General features: G+C 38.7%; 1 protein-coding gene and 18 non-coding genes across 24 annotated transcripts in view; 15 read left to right on the top strand and 4 right to left on the bottom strand.

Annotated features, from left to right (window-relative positions):
• Window positions 1–20,071, top strand: part of LOC133542443 (zinc finger protein 2-like) — a 272,490-nt gene that overhangs the window by 229,707 nt on the left and 22,712 nt on the right. The gene's annotated exons all lie outside the window — the stretch shown is intronic.
• On the top strand, window positions 310–382 carry trnak-uuu (transfer RNA lysine (anticodon UUU)). Its single transcript has one exon. It is a non-coding gene; the product is annotated as a tRNA-Lys (tRNA).
• Window positions 1,753–1,825, top strand: trnak-uuu (transfer RNA lysine (anticodon UUU)). The gene has a single exon. It is a non-coding gene; the product is annotated as a tRNA-Lys (tRNA).
• trnak-uuu (transfer RNA lysine (anticodon UUU)) lies at window positions 2,574–2,646 on the top strand. The gene has a single exon. It is a non-coding gene; the product is annotated as a tRNA-Lys (tRNA).
• trnak-uuu (transfer RNA lysine (anticodon UUU)) lies at window positions 3,974–4,046 on the top strand. Its single transcript has one exon. It is a non-coding gene; the product is annotated as a tRNA-Lys (tRNA).
• On the top strand, window positions 4,785–4,857 carry trnak-cuu (transfer RNA lysine (anticodon CUU)). Its single transcript has one exon. It is a non-coding gene; the product is annotated as a tRNA-Lys (tRNA).
• trnak-uuu (transfer RNA lysine (anticodon UUU)) lies at window positions 6,010–6,082 on the top strand. Its single transcript has one exon. It is a non-coding gene; the product is annotated as a tRNA-Lys (tRNA).
• On the top strand, window positions 6,810–6,882 carry trnak-uuu (transfer RNA lysine (anticodon UUU)). The gene has a single exon. It is a non-coding gene; the product is annotated as a tRNA-Lys (tRNA).
• On the bottom strand, window positions 7,809–7,881 carry trnaf-gaa (transfer RNA phenylalanine (anticodon GAA)). The gene has a single exon. It is a non-coding gene; the product is annotated as a tRNA-Phe (tRNA).
• On the top strand, window positions 8,673–8,745 carry trnak-uuu (transfer RNA lysine (anticodon UUU)). Its single transcript has one exon. It is a non-coding gene; the product is annotated as a tRNA-Lys (tRNA).
• On the top strand, window positions 9,838–9,910 carry trnak-uuu (transfer RNA lysine (anticodon UUU)). The gene has a single exon. It is a non-coding gene; the product is annotated as a tRNA-Lys (tRNA).
• Window positions 10,849–10,921, bottom strand: trnaf-gaa (transfer RNA phenylalanine (anticodon GAA)). The gene has a single exon. It is a non-coding gene; the product is annotated as a tRNA-Phe (tRNA).
• trnak-uuu (transfer RNA lysine (anticodon UUU)) lies at window positions 11,676–11,748 on the top strand. Its single transcript has one exon. It is a non-coding gene; the product is annotated as a tRNA-Lys (tRNA).
• On the top strand, window positions 12,888–12,960 carry trnak-uuu (transfer RNA lysine (anticodon UUU)). Its single transcript has one exon. It is a non-coding gene; the product is annotated as a tRNA-Lys (tRNA).
• Window positions 13,900–13,972, bottom strand: trnaf-gaa (transfer RNA phenylalanine (anticodon GAA)). The gene has a single exon. It is a non-coding gene; the product is annotated as a tRNA-Phe (tRNA).
• trnaf-gaa (transfer RNA phenylalanine (anticodon GAA)) lies at window positions 14,179–14,251 on the bottom strand. Its single transcript has one exon. It is a non-coding gene; the product is annotated as a tRNA-Phe (tRNA).
• trnak-uuu (transfer RNA lysine (anticodon UUU)) lies at window positions 15,024–15,096 on the top strand. Its single transcript has one exon. It is a non-coding gene; the product is annotated as a tRNA-Lys (tRNA).
• Window positions 16,152–16,224, top strand: trnak-uuu (transfer RNA lysine (anticodon UUU)). The gene has a single exon. It is a non-coding gene; the product is annotated as a tRNA-Lys (tRNA).
• On the top strand, window positions 16,635–16,707 carry trnak-uuu (transfer RNA lysine (anticodon UUU)). Its single transcript has one exon. It is a non-coding gene; the product is annotated as a tRNA-Lys (tRNA).

Below are 20,071 nucleotides of genomic sequence, written 5' to 3'. Positions count from 1 at the left end.
CTTTGTCTCATCTGGCCATAAAACGTTTGTCCCAAGGATATTTGGTTTGAAAGTGTGGGTAGCATTCAAGGTAAGTCTATCTTAGAGCTGGCAACTTTGGGACAGGGACTTCTTTCTTGGTTCCGCAGCCTCTCTGTCTATGATTGTTTAAAACCGGCTTAACCATCAATAGTTCTAGTTCAACCAATTGGCAAGCTTGAGCTTTGACAGTTCCCAGCTATTCGCTGAACATCCTAACTAATTTACTTCTTGATGAGGGTGCCACTAATGTTATTGTCCCCAACCATGGGCAGACCTGTAGATCAAAGAGCCTGGATAGCTCAGTCGGTAGAGCATCAGACTTTTAATCTGAGGGTCCAGGGTTCAAGTCCCTGTTCAGGCGGTAATGTTGTTATCTTCCAACAAAAGCTAACTTTCTTTCTATCCAAAAGACAACATTAACAGAAGTCCTGTACCCTGTAGGACATTGCAAAAACTGAACCTGAAAACTTGTTCAACACTTAAAACAGCACAGTTTGCACAACGTTAGACGGATCAGCAGAATACTTTAATACAATTTCAAATGCTTGCTCCGAATTCACAGTAAATTTGTCGAAAATGTGTGGCTTTTTTTTCTGTAATAGTGTTCAATGGACCTTTAAGTCATACTGAGCCTGGCTTTATGTTTGAAAAACAGCTTTTTTGAGAAATTTGGGAAGGAAACTACTTTACTGTCAACAGTGAGGCTGGGGTTCAAGCAATTGGTGGGCTTGAGCCTTGATGACTCATAGCTTGTCACTGAACAACTAAACTGATTTATTAAAATCCAAGGGCACCAGTGTGGTTCTTCTTCCAAAGGTTTCCTTTTTTCCTTGACAAAATTCTACATCAACAGCAGTTGTTTATTCTGTTTTTCTTTTGAAAAACTGAAACCAAAAAGTTTTCCTCACGACCACTTTAGCTCAAGTGGGAAAGTGTTGGATTATATCAAGGTTTCAAATGCATTACCTGGACTTCCAATCGTTAGACAGTGTAATTGTAGGAATAATGTATGGTTAATCTTGAACAAAATGCTTATGGCAACATTCCGGTTGTATATTTAACCCCTCTTCTTGGCAATACTGGCAGGTTTGACATTAGTGTGTTGTGTTCTTGGCACAGATTCAGCTTCTAAGTATTGTTCACAAAAGTTTACCAGGGTTAAGATACAATCTCTGGAAGAGACATTCCAGAAACTCAATTTCCTGAAACCCTTTGAAAAAAGTTTCAATGTCTTTGATATTTTCTTGTTGGAACACCCGGTTGTGTACAAAGTTCAGTCTTTTCGCTGTTGCTTGGTAGTGAAGCAAAATAGCTTAATATTTTACTCATCTGGCCATAAAACCTTTGTCCCAAGGGTAAATCCATCTGAGAGCTGGCAACTTTGGGACAAGGACTTCTTTCTTTGTCTGCAGCCTCTCTGTCTATGACGATTTAAAACTGGCTTAACCGTCAGTAGTTGTAGTTCAAGCAATTTGCAAACTTGAGCTTCTACAGTTCCCAGCTATTCGCTGAACATCCATCCATTCATCCATTTTCTACCACTTATTCCCTTTGGGGTCGCGGGGGGCGCTGGTGCCTATCTCAACTACAAACGGGCGGAATGCGGGGTATACCCTGGACAAGTCGCCGCCTCATCGCAGTATTCGCTGATCATCCGAACTAATTAACTTCTTGATGAAGGCGCCATTAATGTTGTTGTCCCCAACCATGGGAAAACCTAATATCAAAAGAGCCTGGATAGCTCAGTCGGTAGAGCATCAGACTTTTAATCTGAGGGTCCAGGGTTCAAGTCCCTGTTCAGGCGCTAATTCTCATTAGCTTCCAGCAAAAGTTAATTTTCTGCTAAACAAAATACAACATCAACAGCAGTCCTGTATCCTGTAGACAATTGAAAAATTGAACCTGGAAAACAACTAAAACAGATCGTTAGGAGGATCAGCAGAATACTTTTATACAATTTCAAATGTTGGCTCCAATTTCACAGTAAATTTGACGAAAATGTGTGGCTATTTTCCTGTAAAAGTGTTAAATGGACGTTTAGGTCACACTGAGCCTGGCTTTACAAATGAAAAACTGATTTTTTTCAGGGACTTTGGAAGTCCATTTCTGCTTTTTTTTTTTTTTTGCCTGAATCAATTCAATACCAGTTTTGATATGTGTCTGATGTCATCTTGTTGAAACATCCAATTGTGCCCAAGTATCAGCCATTTTGCTGTTGACTGGAGGTGAAGCCAAAGAGCTAAATCTTTGTCTCATCTGGCCATAAAAGTTTGTACCAAGAGCATTTGGTTTGAAAGTGTGGGTAGCATTCAAGGTAAGTCCATCATAGAACTGGCAACTTTGGGACAGGGACTTCTTTGTTTGTCTGCAGCTACTCTGTCTATGACGATGTAAAACTGGCTTAATCGTTAGTAGTTCTAGTTCAAGCAATTGGCAAGATTGAGCTTCGACAGTTCCCAGCTATTTGCTGAACATCCTAAGTAATTTACTTCTAGATGAGGCTGCCATTATAGTTATTGTCCTCAACCATGTGCAAAGCTGGAGCAAAAGGAGCCTGGATAGCTCAGTCGGTAGAGCATCAGACTTTTAATCTGAGGGTCCAGGGTTCAAGTCCCTGTTCAGGTGATGAGTCTCATTTTCTTCAAGCAAAAGCTAATTTTCTGCTAAACAAAATACAACATCAACAGCAGTCCTGAATCCTGTAGGACATTGGAAAAACTGAACCTGAAAACTTGTACAACACTTCAAACAGCTCAGTCTGCACAAGGTTAGACGGATCAGCAGAATACTTTAATACTGTTTCGAATGCTGGCTCTGAATTCACAGTAAATTTGTCGAAAATATGTGGCTTTTTTTTCTGTAATAGTGTTCAATAGACCTTTAAGTCAGACTGAGCCTGGATTTACATTTGAAAAACAGCTTTTTTGAGAAATTTGGGAAGGAAACTACTTTACTGTCAACAGTGAGGCTGGGGTTCAAGCAATTGGTGGGCTTGAGCCTTGATAACTCATAGCTTGTCACTGAACAACTAAACTGATTTATTAAAATCCAAGGGCACCAGTGTGGTTCTTCTTCCAAAGGTTTCCTTTTTTCCTTGACAAAATTCTACATAGACAGCAGTTGTTTATTCTGTTTTTCATTTGAAAAACTGAAACCAAGAAGTTTTCCTTATGACCACTTTAGCCCTAGTGGGAAAGTGTTGGATTATATCAAGGTTTCAAACACAATATCTGGACCTCCAATCGTTAGACAGTGTAATTGTAGGAAAATTGTATGGTTATTCTTGAACAAAATGCTTTTAGGAACATTCCGGTTGCATATTTAACCCCTCTTCTTGGACATACTGGCAGGTTTGATATTAGTGTGTTCCGTTTTTGGCACAGATTCAGCTTCTAAGTATTGTTCAAAAATGTTTAATAGGGTTAAGATACAATCTCTGGAACAAACATTCCAGACCTCAATTTCATGAAACTCTTAAAAACCAGTTTTAATGTTTTTGATATTTTCTTGTTGGAACACCTGGTTGTGTACAAAGTTCAGTCTTGTCGCTGTTGATTGGTAGTGAAGCAAAGTAGCTCAATATTTTTCTCATCTGGTCATAAAACCTTTGTCGCAAGGGTAAATCCATTTTAGCCTCTCTGTCTATGACGATTTAAAACTGGCTTAACCGTCAGTAGTTGTAGTTCAAGCAATTTGCAAGCTTGAGCTTTGACAGTTCCCAGCTATTCGCTGAACATCCATCCATTCATCCATTTTCTACCACTTATTCCCTTAGGGGTCGCGGGGGGCGCTGGTGCCTATCTCAACTACAAACGGGCGGAAGGCGGTGTACACCCTGGACAAGTTGCCATCTCATCGCAGTATTCACTGAAAATCCGAACTAATTTACTTCTTGATGAAGGCGCCATTAATGTTGTTGTCTCCAACCATGGGAAAACCTTATGTCAAAAGAGCCTGGATAGCTCAGTCGGTAGAGCATCAGACTTTTAATCTGAGGGTGCAGGGTTCAAGTCCCTGTTCAGGTGCTAATTCTCGTTAGCTTCCAGCAAAAGTTAATTTTCTGCTAAACAAAATACAACATCAACAGCAGTCCTGCATCCTGTAGACAATTGAAAAACTGAACCTGGAAAACAACTAAAGCAGATCAGCAGAATACTTTTATACAATTTCAAATGTTGGCACCAATTTCACAGTAAATTTGTTGAAAATCTGTAGCTATTTTCCTGTAAAAGTGTTTAATTGACGTTTAGGTCACACTGAGCCTGGCTTTACAAATGAAAAACTGATTTTTTTCAGGGATTCTGGAAGTCCATTTCTGCTTTTTTTTTTTTTTTTTTGCCTGAAACAATTCAATATCAGTTTTGATATGTGTCTGATATCATCTTGTTGGAACATCCAATTGTGCCCAAGTATCAGCTGTTTTGCTGTTGACTGGAGGTGAATCAAAAGAGCTAAATCTTTGTCTCATTTGGCCATAAACGTTTGTCCCAAGAGCATTTGGTTTGAAAGTGTGGGTAGCATTCAAGGTAAGTCCATCATAGAACTGGCAACTTTGGGACAGGGACTTCTTTGTTTGTCTGCAGCTACTCTGTCTATGATTGTTTAAAACTGGCTTAATGGTCAGTAGTTGTAGTTCAAGCAATTGGCAAGATTGAGCTTCGACAGTTCCCAGCTATTGCTGAACATTCTAAGTAATTTATTTCTAGATGAGGCTGCCATTATAGTTATTGTCCCCAGCCATGTGCAAACCTGGAGTAAAAGGAGCCTGGATAGCTCAGTCGGTAGAGCATCAGACTCTTAATCTGAGGGTCCAGGGTTCAAGTCCCTGTTCAGGCGGTAAATTTCACTATTTTCCAGCAAAAGCCGAGTTTCTGCTACCCAAAACACAACATAAACAGCAGTCCCGTATCCTGTAGACCAAAAAGTTCTGAAATGGGGGTACTTGAAGGTATGCCAAAGGGTACGTGAGAATCTTTGGAAATAGCAACAATTCAAAAATCCTTTATAAATATATTTATTGAATACTTCAACATGATATTAATGTAAGTTCATCAACTGTGGAAAGAAATAAAACAATGCAATATTCAGTGTTGACAGCTAGATGTTCCATAAATATTGATGTTAAAGATTGCTTTTTTTGTGAAGAAATGTTTAGAATTAAGTTCATGAATCCAGATGGATCTCTATTACAATCCCCAAAGAGGGCACTTTAAGTTGATGATTACTTCTATGTGTAGAAATCTTTATTTATAATTGAATCACTTGTTTATTTTTCAACAAGTTTTTAGTTATTTTTTATATATTTTTTTCCAAATAATTCAAGAAAAAACTCTACAAATGAGCAATATTTTGCACTGTTATACAGTTTAATAAATCAGAAACTGATGACATAGTGCTGTATTTTACTTCTTTATCTCTTTTTTTCAACCAAAAATGCTTTGTTCTGATTCGGGGGTACTTGAATTAAAAAACATGTTCACAGGGGGTACATCACTGAAAAAAGGTTGAGAACCACTGCTGTGGACAATTGGAAAAACTAAACCAGAGAAGATGTTCAAATATTAAAACATCTCTGTTTGCAAATCGTTAGACAGATCAGTGAAATACTTTTATACAATTTCAAATGTTGGCTCCAATGTCACAGTAAATTTGACGAAAATGTGTGGCTATTTTCCTGTAATTGTGTTAAATGGACTTTTAAGTCAAAATGAGCCCGGCTTTACTTATGAAAAACTGCTTCTTTGAGAGATTTGGAAAGACCATTTCAGAAAATGATTTAATTTGCCTGAAACACACCAGTATCAGTTTTTATACGTGTCTGATATCATCTTGTTGTAACATCCAGTTGTGCCCAAGTATCAGCCGTTTTGCTGTTGACTGGAGGTGAAACAAACGATCTAAATCTTTATTTCATTTGGCCATTAAACGTTTTTCCCAGGAGCATTTACTTCTAGTTGAGGGTGCCACTAATGTATCTGTGTAATAAGAGCCTGGATAGCTCAGTCGGTAGAGCATCAGACTTTTAATCTGAGGGTCCAGGGTTCAAGACCCTGTTCAGGCAGTAACTATCACTATCTTCCAGAAAAAGCAAATTTTCTGCTACCCAAAATACAACATCAACAGCAGTCCTGTATCCTGTCATCAATTGGAAAAACTGAATCTGAAAAGTTGTTCAACAATTAAAGCAGATCAGCAGAATATTTTCATACAATTTCAAATGTTGGCTCCAATGTCCCAGAAAATTTGTTGAAAATGTGTGGCTTTTTTTCTGTAATTGTGTTAAATGGACCTTTAGGTCATACTGATTGATTTTTTTTCAGGGCTTCTGGAAGTCCATTTCGGATTTTTTTTTTCTATTTTACCTGAAACACTTCAATACCAGTTTTGATATGTGTCTGATATCATCTTGTTGCAACATCCAATTGTGCCCACGTATCAGCCGTTTTGCTGTTGACTGGAGGTGAAGCCAAATAGCTAAATCTTTGTCTCATCTGGCCATAAAACGTTTGTCCCACGGATATTTGGTTTGAAAGTGTGGGTAGCATTCAAGGTACATCCATCATAGAACTAGCAACTTTGGGACAGGGGCTCCTTTCTTGGTCTGCAGCCTCTCTGTCTATGATTGTTTAAAACTGGCTTAACCGTCAATCGTTCTAGTTCAACCAATTGGCAAGCTTGAGCTTCGACAGTTCCCAGCTATTTGCTGAACATCCTAACTAATTTACTTCTTGATGAGGGTGCCACTTATGTTATTGTCCCCAACCATGGGAAAACCACCTGTCAAAAGAGCCTGGGTAGCTCAGTCGGTAGAGCATCAGACTTTTAATCTGAGGGTCCAGGGTTCAAGTCCCTGTTCAGGCGGTAAAATGTTTATCTTCCAGAAAAAGCAAATTTTCTTTCTATCCAAAAGACAACATTAACAGAAGTCCTGTGCCGTGTAGGACATTGCAAAAACTGAACCTGAAAACTTGTACAACACTTAAAGCACAACGTTAGACGGATCAGCAGAATACTTTAATACAATTTCAAATGCTTGCTCCGAATTCACTGTAAATTTGTCGAAAATGTGTGGCTTTTTTTTCTGTAATAGTGTTCAATGGACCTTTAAGTCAGACTGAGCCTGGCTTTACATTTGAAAAACAGCTTTTTTGAAAAAATTGGGAAGGAAACTACTTTACTGTCAACAGTGAGGCTGGGGTTCAAGCAATTGGTGGGCTTGAGCCTTGATGACTCATAGCTTGTCACTGAACAACTAAACTGATTTATTAAAATCCAAGGGCACCAGTGTGGTTCTTCTTCCAAAGGTTTCCTTTTTTCCTTGACAAAATTCTACATCAACAGCAGTTGTTTATTCTGTTTTTCTTTTGAAAAACCGAAACCAAAAATGTTCCTTACGACCACTTTAGCCCAAGCTGGAAAGTGTTAAATAGGTTTCAAACGCATTACGTTGACTTCCAATTGTTAGACAGTGTAATCGTAGGAGAAATGTATGGTTAATCTTTTCTGTAGAGTTGTTAGATGCACCATCACATGACACTGAGCACAGTTTTATTACTGTTGGTTTCAAGTAATACAGTCTAATACAACACACAAAGGCAACACAAATATGTGTGTTTGAAACAGCACCATTTAATAGTCATTTTAAGAAAAAAACGACAATAAACCATCGAACAACATAATAGCTATCCAGGTTAAATATGACGAAAAGGTTAATGACAACTGAGCCAAGGACATCTTTTTGATACTTTACATGCCACAAATGCCTATGTCAACAACCCACAGGATGATGCTGAAACCCGGGATTGAACCAGGGACCTTTAGATCTTCAGTCTAACGCTCTCCCAACTGAGCTATTTCAGCTGAAATCACTTCATTTGGATCTACACTTTGAAATACACCCAAGGATTTTTTTTGTTGACTTCTGAATGCAAAAAGGAGGACTTCGCAGGGGAGTGTCAGAAAATGTTTTTGTTCAGCAGAACATGGACTCTTATCCCAGAAACTATCAAATGAAAGTCTTATGTTCTACATCTGAACAATTTGGGATCTCTTACCATTGTAGAAAAACACATACAAATGAAACAAAATGCTTATGGCAACATTCTGGTTGTATATTTAACCCCTCTTCTTGGCAATTCAGGAAGGTTTGATATTAGTGTGTTGTGTACTTGCCACAGATTCAGCTTCTAAGTATTGTTCACAAAAGTTTAGTAGAGTTAAGGTACAATCTCTGGAACAGAAATTCCAGAAACTTAATTTCCTGAAACCCTTTAAAACTAGTTTTTATGTCTTTGATATTGTCTTGTTGGAACACCCGGTTGTGTACAAAGTTTAGTCTTTTCGGTGTTGATTGGTAGTGAAGCAAAGAAGCTCAATATTTGTCTCATGTGGCAATAAAACCTTTGTCCCAAGGGTAAATCCATGTGAAAGCTGATAACTTTGGGACAGGGACTTCTTTCTTTGTCTGCAGCCTCTCTGTCTATGACGATTTAAAACTGGCTTAATGGTCAGTAGTTGTAGTTCCAGCAATTTGCAAGCTTGAGCTTCGACAGTTCCCAGCTATTCTCTGAACATTCTAACTAATTTACTTCTAGATGAGGGTGCCACTAATGTTATTGTCCCCAACCATGGGCAGATCTCTTGTAAAAAGAGCCTGGATAGCTCAGTCGGTAGAGCATCAGACTTTTAATCTGAGGGTCCAGGGTTCAAGTCCCTGTTCAGGCAATACGTTTCATTATCTTCCAGCAAAAGCTAATTTTCTGCTAAACAAAATATAACATCAACAGCAGTCCTGAATCCTGTAGGACATTGGAAAAACTGAACCTGAAAAGTTGTTCAACAATTAAAACACCTCTGTTTGCAGATCAGCAGAATACTTTTATACAATTTCAAATATTGGCTCCTATGTCACAGTAAAATTGTCAAAATGTGTGGCTATTTTTCCTGTAATGGTGTTAAATGAAACTTTAAGTCATTCTGAGACCAGCTTTACTTATGAAAAACTGCTTTTTTGAGATATTTGGGAAGGCCATTTCAGAAAACGATTTAATTTGCCTGAAACACCTCAGTATCAGTTTTGTTAGTTAGAGTGGCTGTGCCAGCAATCTGAGGATTGCTGGTTCAATCCCCACCTTCTACCATCCTAGTCACGTCTGTTGTGTCCTTAGGCAAGACACTTCACCCTTGCTCCTGATGGGTCCTGGTGAGCGCCTTGCATGGCAGCTCCCACCGTCAGTGTGTGAATGTGTGTGTGAATGGGAGAATGTGGAAATACTGTCAAAGCGCTTTGAGCTCCTTAAAAAGGGTAGAAAAGCGCTATACAAGTACAACCCATTTACCATTTGTTATGTGTCTGATATCATCTTGTTGTAACATCCAATTGTGCCCATTTTTTGATTGATTGATTGAAACTTTTATTACACACATGAATAGGTTTTCAACTTGTTTTCAACTTAACTTGTCCACGTTAATCAATTCATGGTAATCAGTATCAGTATTAAGTATCAGCCATTTAGCTTGTGACTGGAGATGAATCCAAACTAGCTAAATCTTTGTCTCATCTGGCCATAAAACGTTTGTCCCAAGGGTATTAGGTTTGAAAGTGTGGGTAGCATTCAAAGTAAGTCCATTATAGAGCTGGCAACTTCGGGACAGGGACTTCTTCCTTGGTTCCACAGCCTCTCTGTCTATGATTGTTTAAAACTGGCTTGACCGTCAATAGTTCTAGTTCAACCAATTGGCAAGCTTGAGCTTTGACTGATGAGGGTGCCACTAACGTTATAGTCCCGGACCATGGGCAGACTTCTTGTACAAAGAGCCTGGATAGCTCAGTCGGTAGAGCATCAGACTTTTAATCTGAGGGTCCAGGGTTCAAGTCCCTGTTCAGGCGGTAATTCTCATTATCTTCAAGCAAATGCAAATTATCTGCTAAACAAAATTTAACATCAACAGCAGTCCTCTATCCTGTAGGTCATTGGAAAAACTGAACCTGAACACTTAAAACAGCTCAGTCTGCACAACGTTAGACGGATCAGCAAAATACTTTCATACTGTTTCAAATGCTGGCTCCGAATTCACAGTAAATTTGTCGAAAATGTGTGGCTTTTTTTTCTGTAATAGTGTTCAATGGACCTTTAAGTCAGACTGAGCCTGGCTTTACATTTGAAAAACAGCTTATTTGAAAAATTTGGGAAGGAAACTACTTTACTGTCAACAGTGAGGCTGGGGTTCAAGCAATTGGTGGGCTTGAGCCTTGATGACTCATAGCTTGTCACTGAACAACTAAACTGATTTATTAAAATCCAAGGGCACCAGTGTGGTTCTTTTTCAAAATGTTTCCTTTTTTCCTTGACAAAATTCTACATCAACAGCAGTTGTTTATTCTGTTTTTCTTTTGAAAAACTGAAACCAAAAATGTCCCTTACGACCACTTTAGCTCAAGTGGGAAAGTGTTAAATAGGTTTCAAACGCATTATGTTGACTTCCAATTGTTAGACAGTGTAATCGTAGGAGAAATGTATGGTTAATCTTTTCTGTAGAGTTGTTAGATGCACCATCACATTTCACTGAGCACAGTTTTATTACTGTTGGTTTCAAGTAATACAGTCTAATACAACACACAAAGGCAACACAAATATGTGTGTTTGAAACAGCACGATTTAATAGTCATTTTAAGAAAAAAGGACAATACACCATCAAACAACATAATGGCTATCCAGGTTAAACATGACAAAAAGGTTAATGACAACTGATTTGAAAACTGCACCAGGGACATCTTTTTGATACTTTACATGCCACAAATGCCTATGTCAACAACCCACAGGATGATGCTGAAACCCGGTATTGAACCCGGGACCTTTAGATCTTCAGTCTAACGCTCTCCCAACTGAGCTATTTCAGCTGAAATCCCTTCAATTGGATCTACTCTTTGAAATACACCCAAGGATTTTTTTGGTTGACTTCTGAATGCAAGAAGGAGGACTTCGCAGGGGATTGTCAGCAGACATGGACTCTTATCCCAGAAACTATCAAATGAAAGACTTATAATCTACAACTGGACAATTTGGGATCTCTTACCATTGTAGAAAAACACATACAAATGAAACAAAATGCTTATGGCAACATTCTGGTTGTATATTTAACCCCTCTTCTTGGCAATACAGGTAGGTTTGATATTAGTGTGTTGTGTACTTGGCACAGATTCAGCTTCTAAGTATTGTTCACAAAAGTTTAGTGGAGTTAAGGTACAATCTCTGGAACAGAAATTCCAGAAACTTAATTTCCTGAAACCCTTTAAAACCAGTTTTTATGTCTTTGATATTGTCTTGTTGGAACACCCGGTTGTGTACAAAGTTTAGTCTTTTTGTGTTAATGGTAGTGAAGCAAAGAAGTCTCATCTGGCCATAAAACCTTTGTCCCAAGGGTAAATCCATGTGAAAGCTGATAACTTTGGGACAAGGACTTCTTTCTTTGTCTGCAGCCTCTCTGTCTATGACGATTTAAAACTGGCTTGACTGTCAGTAGTTGTAGTTCCAGCAATTTGCAAGCTTGAGCGTTGACAGTTCCCAGCTATTCTCTGAACATTCTAACTAATTTACTTCTAGATGAGGGTGCCACTAATGTTATTGTCCCCAACCATGGGCAGACTATTAAGAGCCTGGATAGCTCAGTCGGTAGAGCATCAGACTTTTAATCTGAGGGTCCAGGGTTCAAGTCCCTGTTCAGGCGGTAAGTCTCATTATCTTCAAGCAAAAGCTGATTTTCTGCTAAACAAAATATAACATCAACAGGAGTCCTGAATCCTGTAGGACATTGGAAAAACTGAACCTGAAAAGTTGTTCAACAATTAAAACACCTCTGTTTGCAGATCAGCAGAATACTTTTATATAATTTCAAATATTGGTTCCTATGTCACAGTAAAATTGTCAAAAGGTGTGGCTATTTTTCCTGTAATGGTGTTAAATGGAACTTTAAGTCATTCTGAGTTTAGCTTTACTTATGAAAAACTGCTTTTTTGAGATATTTGGGAAGGCCATTTCAGAAAACTATTTAATTTGCCTGAAACACCTCAGTATCAGTTTTTTTAGTTAGAGTGGCTGTGCCAGCAATCTGAGAGTTGTTGGTTCAATCCCCACCTTCTACCATCCTAGTCACGTCTGTTGTGTCCTTGGGCAAGACACTTCACCCTTGCTCCTGATGGGTCCTGGTGAGCGCCTTGCATGGCAGCTCCCACCGTCAGTGTGTGAATGTGTGTGTGAACGGGCGAATGTGGAAATACTGTCAAAGCGCTTTGGGCTCCTTAAAAAGGGTAGAAAAGCGCTATACAAGTACAACCCATTTACCATTTGTTTTGTGTCTGATATCATCTTGTTGTAACATCCAATTGTGCCCATTTTTTGATTGATTGATTGAAACTTTTATTAGTAGATTGCACAGTTCAGTACATATTACGTACAATTGACCACTAAATGGGAACACACAAATAGGTTTTTCAACTTGTTTAAGTCGGGGTCCACGTTAATCACTTCATTGTAATCAGTATCAGTATCAAGTATCAGCCATTTTGCTTGTGACTGGAGGTGAATCCAAACTAGCTAAATCTTTGTCTCATCTGGCCATAAAACGTTTGTCCCAAGGGTATTAGGTTTGAAAGTGTGGGTAGCATTCAAAGTAAGTCCATTATAGAGCTGGCAACTTCGGGACAGAGACTTCTTTCTTGGTTCCGCAGCCTCTTTGTCTATGATTGTTTAAAACTGGGTTAACCGTCAATAGTTCTAGTTCAACCAATTGGCAGGCTTGAGCTTTGACAGATGAGGGTGCCACTAATGTTATTGTCCCCAACCATGGGCAGACTTCTTTTAAAAAGAGCCTGGATAGCTCAGTCGGTAGATCATCAGACTTTTAATCTGAGGGTCCAGGGTTCAAGTCCCTGTTCAATCGGTAAGTCTCATTATCTTCAAGCGAATGCAAATTTTCTGCTAAACAAAATACAACATCAACAGCAGTCCTCTATCCTGTAGGACATTGGAAAAACTGAACCTGAACACTTAAAACAGCTCAGTCTGCACAACGTTAGACGGATCAGCAGAATACTTTAATACTGTTTCAAATGCTGGCTCCGAATTCACAGTAAATTTGTCAAAAATGTGTGGCTTTTTTTTTCTGTATTAGTGTTCAATGGACCTTTAAGTCAGACTGAGCCTGGCTTTTCATATGAAAAACTGCTTTTTTGAAAGATTTTGGAAGGAAACTACTTTACTGTCAACAGTGAGGCTGGGGTTCAAGCAATTGGTGGGCTTGAGCCTTGATGACTCATAGCTTGTCACTGAACAACTAAACTGATTTATTAAAATCCAAGGGCACCAGTGTGGTTCTTCTTCCAAAGGTTTCCTTTTTTCCTTGACAAAATTCTACATCGACAGCAGTTGTTTATTCTGTTTTTATTTTGAAAAACTGAAACCAAAAATGTTCCTTACGACCATTTTAGCTCAAGTTGGAAAGTGTTAAATAGGTTTCAAACGCATTACGTTGACTTCCAATTGTTAGACAGTGTAATCGTAGGAGAAATGTATGGTTAATCTTTTCTGTAGAGTTGTTAGATGCACCATCACATTACACTGATCACAGTTTTATTACTGTTGGTTTCAAGTAATACAGTCTAATACAACACCCAAAGGCCACACAAATATGTGTGTTTGAAACAGCACGATTTAATAGTCATTTTAAGAAAAAACGACAATAAACCATCAAACAACATAATGGCTATCCAGGTTAAACATGATGAAAAGGTTAATGACAACTGATTTGAAAACTGTGCCAAGAACCTCTTTTTGATACTTTACATGCCACAAATGCCTATGTCAACAACCCACAGGATGATGCTGAAACCCGGGATTGAACCAGGGACCTTTAGATCTTCAGTCTAACGCTCTCCCAACTGAGCTATTTCAGCTGAAATGCCTTCAATTGGATCTAATCTTTGAAATACACCCAAGGATTTTTTTCTGTTGACTTCTGAATGCAAAAAGAAAGACTTCGCAGGGGATTGTCAGAACATGTTTTTGGTCTGCAGAACATGGACTCTTTACTCCTACGTTAGGGACACCTTCTTGATACTTTACATGCCACAAATGCCTATGTCAACAATCAACAGGATGATGCTGAAACCCGGGATTGAACCAGGGACCTTTAGATCTTCAGTCTAACGCTCTCCCAACTGAGCTATTTCAGCTGAAATCCCTTCAATTGGATCTACTCTTTGAAATACACCCAAGGATTTTTTGGTTGACTTCTGAATGCAAGAAGGAGGACTTCGCAGGGGAGTGTCAGCAGACATGGACTCTTATCCCAGAAACTATCAAATGAAAGTCTTTTGTTCTACAACTGAACAATTCGGGATCTCTTACCATTGTAGAAAAAAACATACAAATGAAACAAAATGCTTATGCCAACATTCTGGTTGTATATTTAACCCCTCTTCTTGGCAATACAGGTAGGTTAGATATTAGTGTGTTGCGTACTTGGCACAGATTCAGCTTCTAAGTATTGTTCACAAAAGTTTAGTAGAGTTAAGGTACAATCTCTGGAACAGAAATTCCAGAAACTTCATTTCCTGAAACCCTTTAAAACCAGTTTTTATGTCTTTGATATTGTCTTGTTGGAACACTCGGTTGTGTACAAAGTTTAGTCTTTTCGGTGTTGATTGGTAGTGAAGCAAAGAAGCTCAATATTTGTCTCATCTGGCCATAAAACTTTTGTCCCAAGGGTAAATCCATCTGAGAACTGATAACTTTGGGACAGGGACTTCTTTCTTTGTCTGCAGCCTCTCTGTCTATGACGATTTAAAACTGGCTTGACTGTCAGTAGTTGTAGTTCAAGCAATTTGCAAGCTTGAGCTTCGACAGTTCCCAGATATTTGCTGAACATTCTGACTAATTTACTTCTAGATGAGGGTGCCACTAATTTTATTGTCCCCAACCATGGGCAGACCTTGTGTAAAAAGAGCCTGGATAGCTCAGTCGGTAGAGCATCAGACTTTTAATCTGAGGGTCCAGGGTTCAAGTCCCTGTTCAGGCGGTGTAGCTTTCTACCTCCCAGTAAAAGCTTATTTTCTGCTATCCAAAAGTCTACATCAACAGCAGTCCTGTATCCTGTCGACAATTGGAAAAACTGAAGCTGAAAAGTTGTTCAAATATTAAAACATCTCTGTTTGCAGATTGTTAGACGGATCAGCAGAATATTTTTATACAATTTCAAATGTTGGCTCCAATGTCAGAGTAAATTTGTCAAAAATATGTGGCTATTTGTTCTGGCTTTACTTATGAAAAACTGCTTCTTTGAGAGATTTAGGAAGACCATTTCAGAAAATTATTTAATTTGCCTGAAACACTTCAGTGTCAGTTTTGATATGTGTCTGATATCATCTTGTTGAACATCCAATTGTGCCCAAGTATCAGCCGTTTTGCTGTTGACTGGAAGTGAAGCCAAACAGCTAAATCTTTGTCTCATCTGGCCAAAGAATGTCTGTCCCAAGGGTATTGGGTTTGAAAGTGTGGGTAGCATTCAAGGTATGTCCATTATAGAGCTGGCCACTTTGGGACAGGGACTTCTTTCTTGGTTCCGCAGCCTCTCTGTCTATGATTGTTTAAAACTGGCTTAACAGTCAATAGTTGTAGTTCAAGCAATTGGCAAACTTGAGCTTCGACAGTTCCCAGATATTCGCTGAACACCCTAACTAATTTACTTCTAGATGAGGGTGCCACTAATATGTTGTCCCCTACCATGGGCAAACCTCCTGTAAAAAGGGCCTGGATACACCCAAGGACTTACCTGTTGCTGACATTTGAATGCAAAAAGGAGGCATTTGCAGAAGATTGTCACAACATATTTTTGGTCAGTAGAACAGGGACTTAAATTCCAGAAACTCAGGGAGTTCTTTCTTTGTCTGCACCCTCTCTGTCTATGATGATTTAAAACTGGCTTAACAGTCAAAAGTTCTATTTCAAGCAATTGGCAAGCTTAAACTTCGACAGTTCCCAGCTATTCACTAAACATCCTAACTAATTTACTTCTTGATGAGGGTGCCTGTATTGTTTTTCTCTCCAACCATGGGCAATAATTATGTAAAAGGAGCCTGGATAGCTCAGTCGGTAGAGCATCAGACTTTTAATCTGAGGGTCCAGGGTTCAAGTCCCTGTTCAGGCGCTTTATCTCTTTACCTTGCAGCATAAGCATATTTTCTGCTACCCAAAAGACAACATCAACAGCAGTCCTGTATTTGTATGTGAAACAGCACGATTTAATAGTCAATTTAAGAAAAACGTTGGTAAAAGTAGAATACACCATAAAATAACATAATTGTTATCCAGGTTAAATATGACAACTGATTTTAAAACTGCACCAGCAAGACAAGCAGGTCACAGACATACTTTTAATAGAGTACATGTCATAAAAGTCTCCTCGGTAAAGACACTAGCAGAACAAGGACTTAAATTCCAGAAACTCATGGACTTCTTTCTTTGTCTGCACTCTCTCTGTCTATGATGATTTAAAACTGGCTTAACTGGCCAGTATTGTTCTTATCTCCAACCTTTGGCAATAACAACATAAAAAGAGCCTGGATAGCTCAGTCAGTAGAGCATCAGACTTTTAATCTGAGGGTCCAGGGTTCAAGTCCCTGTTCAGACGGTGTAGCTTTCTACCTTTCAGTAAAAGCTTATTTTCTGCTATCCAAAAGTCAACATCAACAGCAGTCCTGTAGACAATTGGAAAAACTGAAGCTGAAAAGTTGTTCAAATATCAAAACATTTCTCTTTGCAGATTGTTAGACGGTTCAGCAGAATATTTTCATACAATTTCAAATGTTGGCTCCAATGTCAGAGTAAATTTGTCAAAAATATGTGGCTATTTGTTCTGGTTTTACTTATGAAAAACTGCTTCTTTGAGAGATTTAGGAAGACCATTTCAGAAAATTATTTAATTTGCCTGAAACACTTCAATCCCAGTTTTGATATGTGTCTGATATCATCTTGTTGGAACATCCAATTGTGCCCAAGTATCAGCCATTTTGCTTGTGACTGGAGGTGAATCCAAACTAGCTAAATCTTTGTCTCATCTGGCCATAAAACGTTTGTCGCAAGGGTATTGCGTTTGAAAGTGTGGGTAGCATTCAAAGTAAGTCCATTATAGAGCTGGCAACTTTGGGACAGGGACTTCTTTCTTTGTCTGCAGCCTCTCTGTCTATGATTGTTTAAAACTGGTTTAACCGTCAATAGTTCTAGTTCAAGCAATTGGCAAGCTTGAGCTTCGACAGTTCCCAGCTATTTGCTGAACATCCTAACTATGATGTAACATTATTCGGTATTAAGAAGGGACCTTTATTTTGAGGGCGAGTTGAGGTTGGGGCGTCACGGAGGTGGGAACTACCAAACATTTGGAGTGAATTTGGCGGCGGCGAGAGTATCTAAATCTGTTTTGGCGGTTGAGCATAAGCTGTTTTGTGACTGGATCGAGATGGAAGGGGATAGTGACGGGATGTATGAGGATAGTATGGAAATGGATAGGACTAGAGGGGAGAGAGGAAAGAAGGGGAGAGGAGGGAGTGAAGGAAAGGCGAGTACTAAAAGAGTGCATGAAGACGATGAAGAGGTTGATAAGAGGAAAAGGGTTATGATGGATGAATATAAGATAATTTATACTTTTAAATCAAACCAAGATATGAATGACATTAGTTTGATGACTCTGGTTAAGGGATTAAAGAAGGACATTGGAGAGGTGGAGATAGCGAAGGTGCTCAGGGACGGACGGCTGTTGATTAAATGCAAAAATGGAGAGCAAAAGAACAAAGCAATGCGATTGCAAAAACTGTGCAACAAAATAATAAAGGAAAAAATCGAAGTGGGAGAACGGAAGGGGGCAAGAGGAGTCGTGACAGGAATCCCAAGAGGAGAAAATTTAGATGATCTGAAAAGAGAAATAAAAGGAGGAACTGTCACTACGATGAAAAGATTGATGGCATTTAGGAACGGTGAAAAGACTGAGAGCGAATCCGTGCTAGTGCAATTTGCAGAGGAGGTCCTACCAGAGAGAATCATGATTGGGTATCTAAGCTTCTATGTTAGAGCTTACGTGCCACCCCCAGTACGTTGTTTCAAGTGCCAACGCTATGGGCACATAGCTAGTGTGTGTCATGCTAAAATGAGATGTGGAAGGTGTGGAGGGGAGCATGAATATGGACAATGTGGAGAAAATGAACAGGTCAAGTGTTGTAATTGTGGCGGGAATCACACAGCAGCGTATGGGGGCTGCATCATAAGAAAACAGGCAACAGAAGTACAGCAAATCAGAGTTGAACGAAATATTACTTATGCAGAGGCAGTTAAAATAAGAAATCAAGAAAGTGCAGAACAGGACAGAAGTGAAAATAGTTCAAGAAATAAAAAACAAGAGGCAGCAAATACAGGAATTTCCATGGATAAACTAGTTGTATTCCTGGCTTATGTAATAAATTGTACAGAACAGGCTAGAAACAAGACTGAGAAAATCAAAATAATTGTCAAAGCAGCAGCAAAGTTTTTAAATTTAAAAGAATTATCCTGGGAACAGGTGCAAGGTGAGCTACAGAGAGTAGACGAGACCGAGTCATGTTACCACATTCCAACGCCATGTTAATTGTTCAGTGGAATGCCAGAAGTCTGATAGCAAACGGACAGGAATTAAAGGGATATATTAATAATATGAAAAATAAACCACATATAATATGTATTCAAGAAACATGGCTGAAGCCAAAATTAAACTTTATAATAAAAGGATATATAACGATACGTAAAGATAGGAATGATGGGCAAGGAGGAGGATGTGCCATATTTATTAAGGAAGATATGCATTATTCAATATTAAAAGTAAAACAAGAACTAGAGATAGTAGGAGTAGAAGTATGGAATAATAAAGAAAGATACAAAGTACTAAACTTCTATAATCCATGCAAGAAATTAGAAATTCACCAACTAGAAACAATAATGGAGCACTGGAGTGGCAATATTATTTGGTGTGGTGACTTTAATGCACATAGCACAATGTGGGGTGAAAGGGATGACTGGAATGGGGATACATTGGAAGCACTTTTGGAGGAAAAAGAACTGGTGTGTGTGAATGATGGGTCGGGAACAAGGTTAGATGTCGTCACGGGTAAAGAAACAGCAATAGATTTAACACTAGTGTCACAAGGGTTAGCAGGAAAGGTGGAGTGGGAAGTAAATAAATACAGCACAATGGGAAGTGATCACTATCCAATCGTCATTCACATAAACATAAATCATAGGACAGAAAGCACTAGGATAGAAGGAAGATGGAAGTATAATCATGGTGACTGGGAGAAATTTAGGGAAATTACCGACATAACTTTAAAGGAAGTAGATATAAATCAAGATATTGAACAATTAAATACAGATATTACAAAGTGCATAATAGAAGCAGCCGAACAGAGCATACCAAGGAATAGTATAGGGAGAAGAAGGAAGATAGTGCCGTGGTGGACACAAGAGTGCACAGATGCAATACAAGAACGGAATAGAGCATTTAGAATATTGAGAAGAACACATAATTTCCAAGACATGATCCAGTATAAAAGGCATCAAGCTAGAGTAAGGTATGTTATTAAAAAAACAAGAAAACACCATTGGAGAACTTTTTGTGAAACACTAAATAGAACTACTCCTTTAAGCCAGGTGTGGGGAATGATCAAGAGAATGTCAGGGCTCAGAAAAGAACATAAAAATCATGTGATGAAAGATGGAATGCGGAGTGTGGTAGGAAATAAAGAAAAAGCAGAACTTTTAGCAAAAACCTTTGTTAAAGTGCACAGTAATGATAATTTGAAAAATGTAGAAAAACAAAAGAGAGAAGAAACAATTAGTGTAAATATTGAGGAAATGAAGGAAGACAACGATAATAGTTTTATCAACACTGTGGATATGACATTTTCTTTGGATGAAATGGTTCGAATTTTAAAAAAAGTTAAAAATACGACGGCAGGGAAAGACCTGGTGAGTTA

The sequence above is a fragment of the Nerophis ophidion genome, linkage group LG24, assembly GCF_033978795.1.
Source record: "Nerophis ophidion isolate RoL-2023_Sa linkage group LG24, RoL_Noph_v1.0, whole genome shotgun sequence".
Classification (NCBI taxonomy): Eukaryota; Metazoa; Chordata; class Actinopteri; order Syngnathiformes; family Syngnathidae; genus Nerophis; species Nerophis ophidion.
This window is presented reverse-complemented; position numbering and strand designations above follow the sequence as displayed.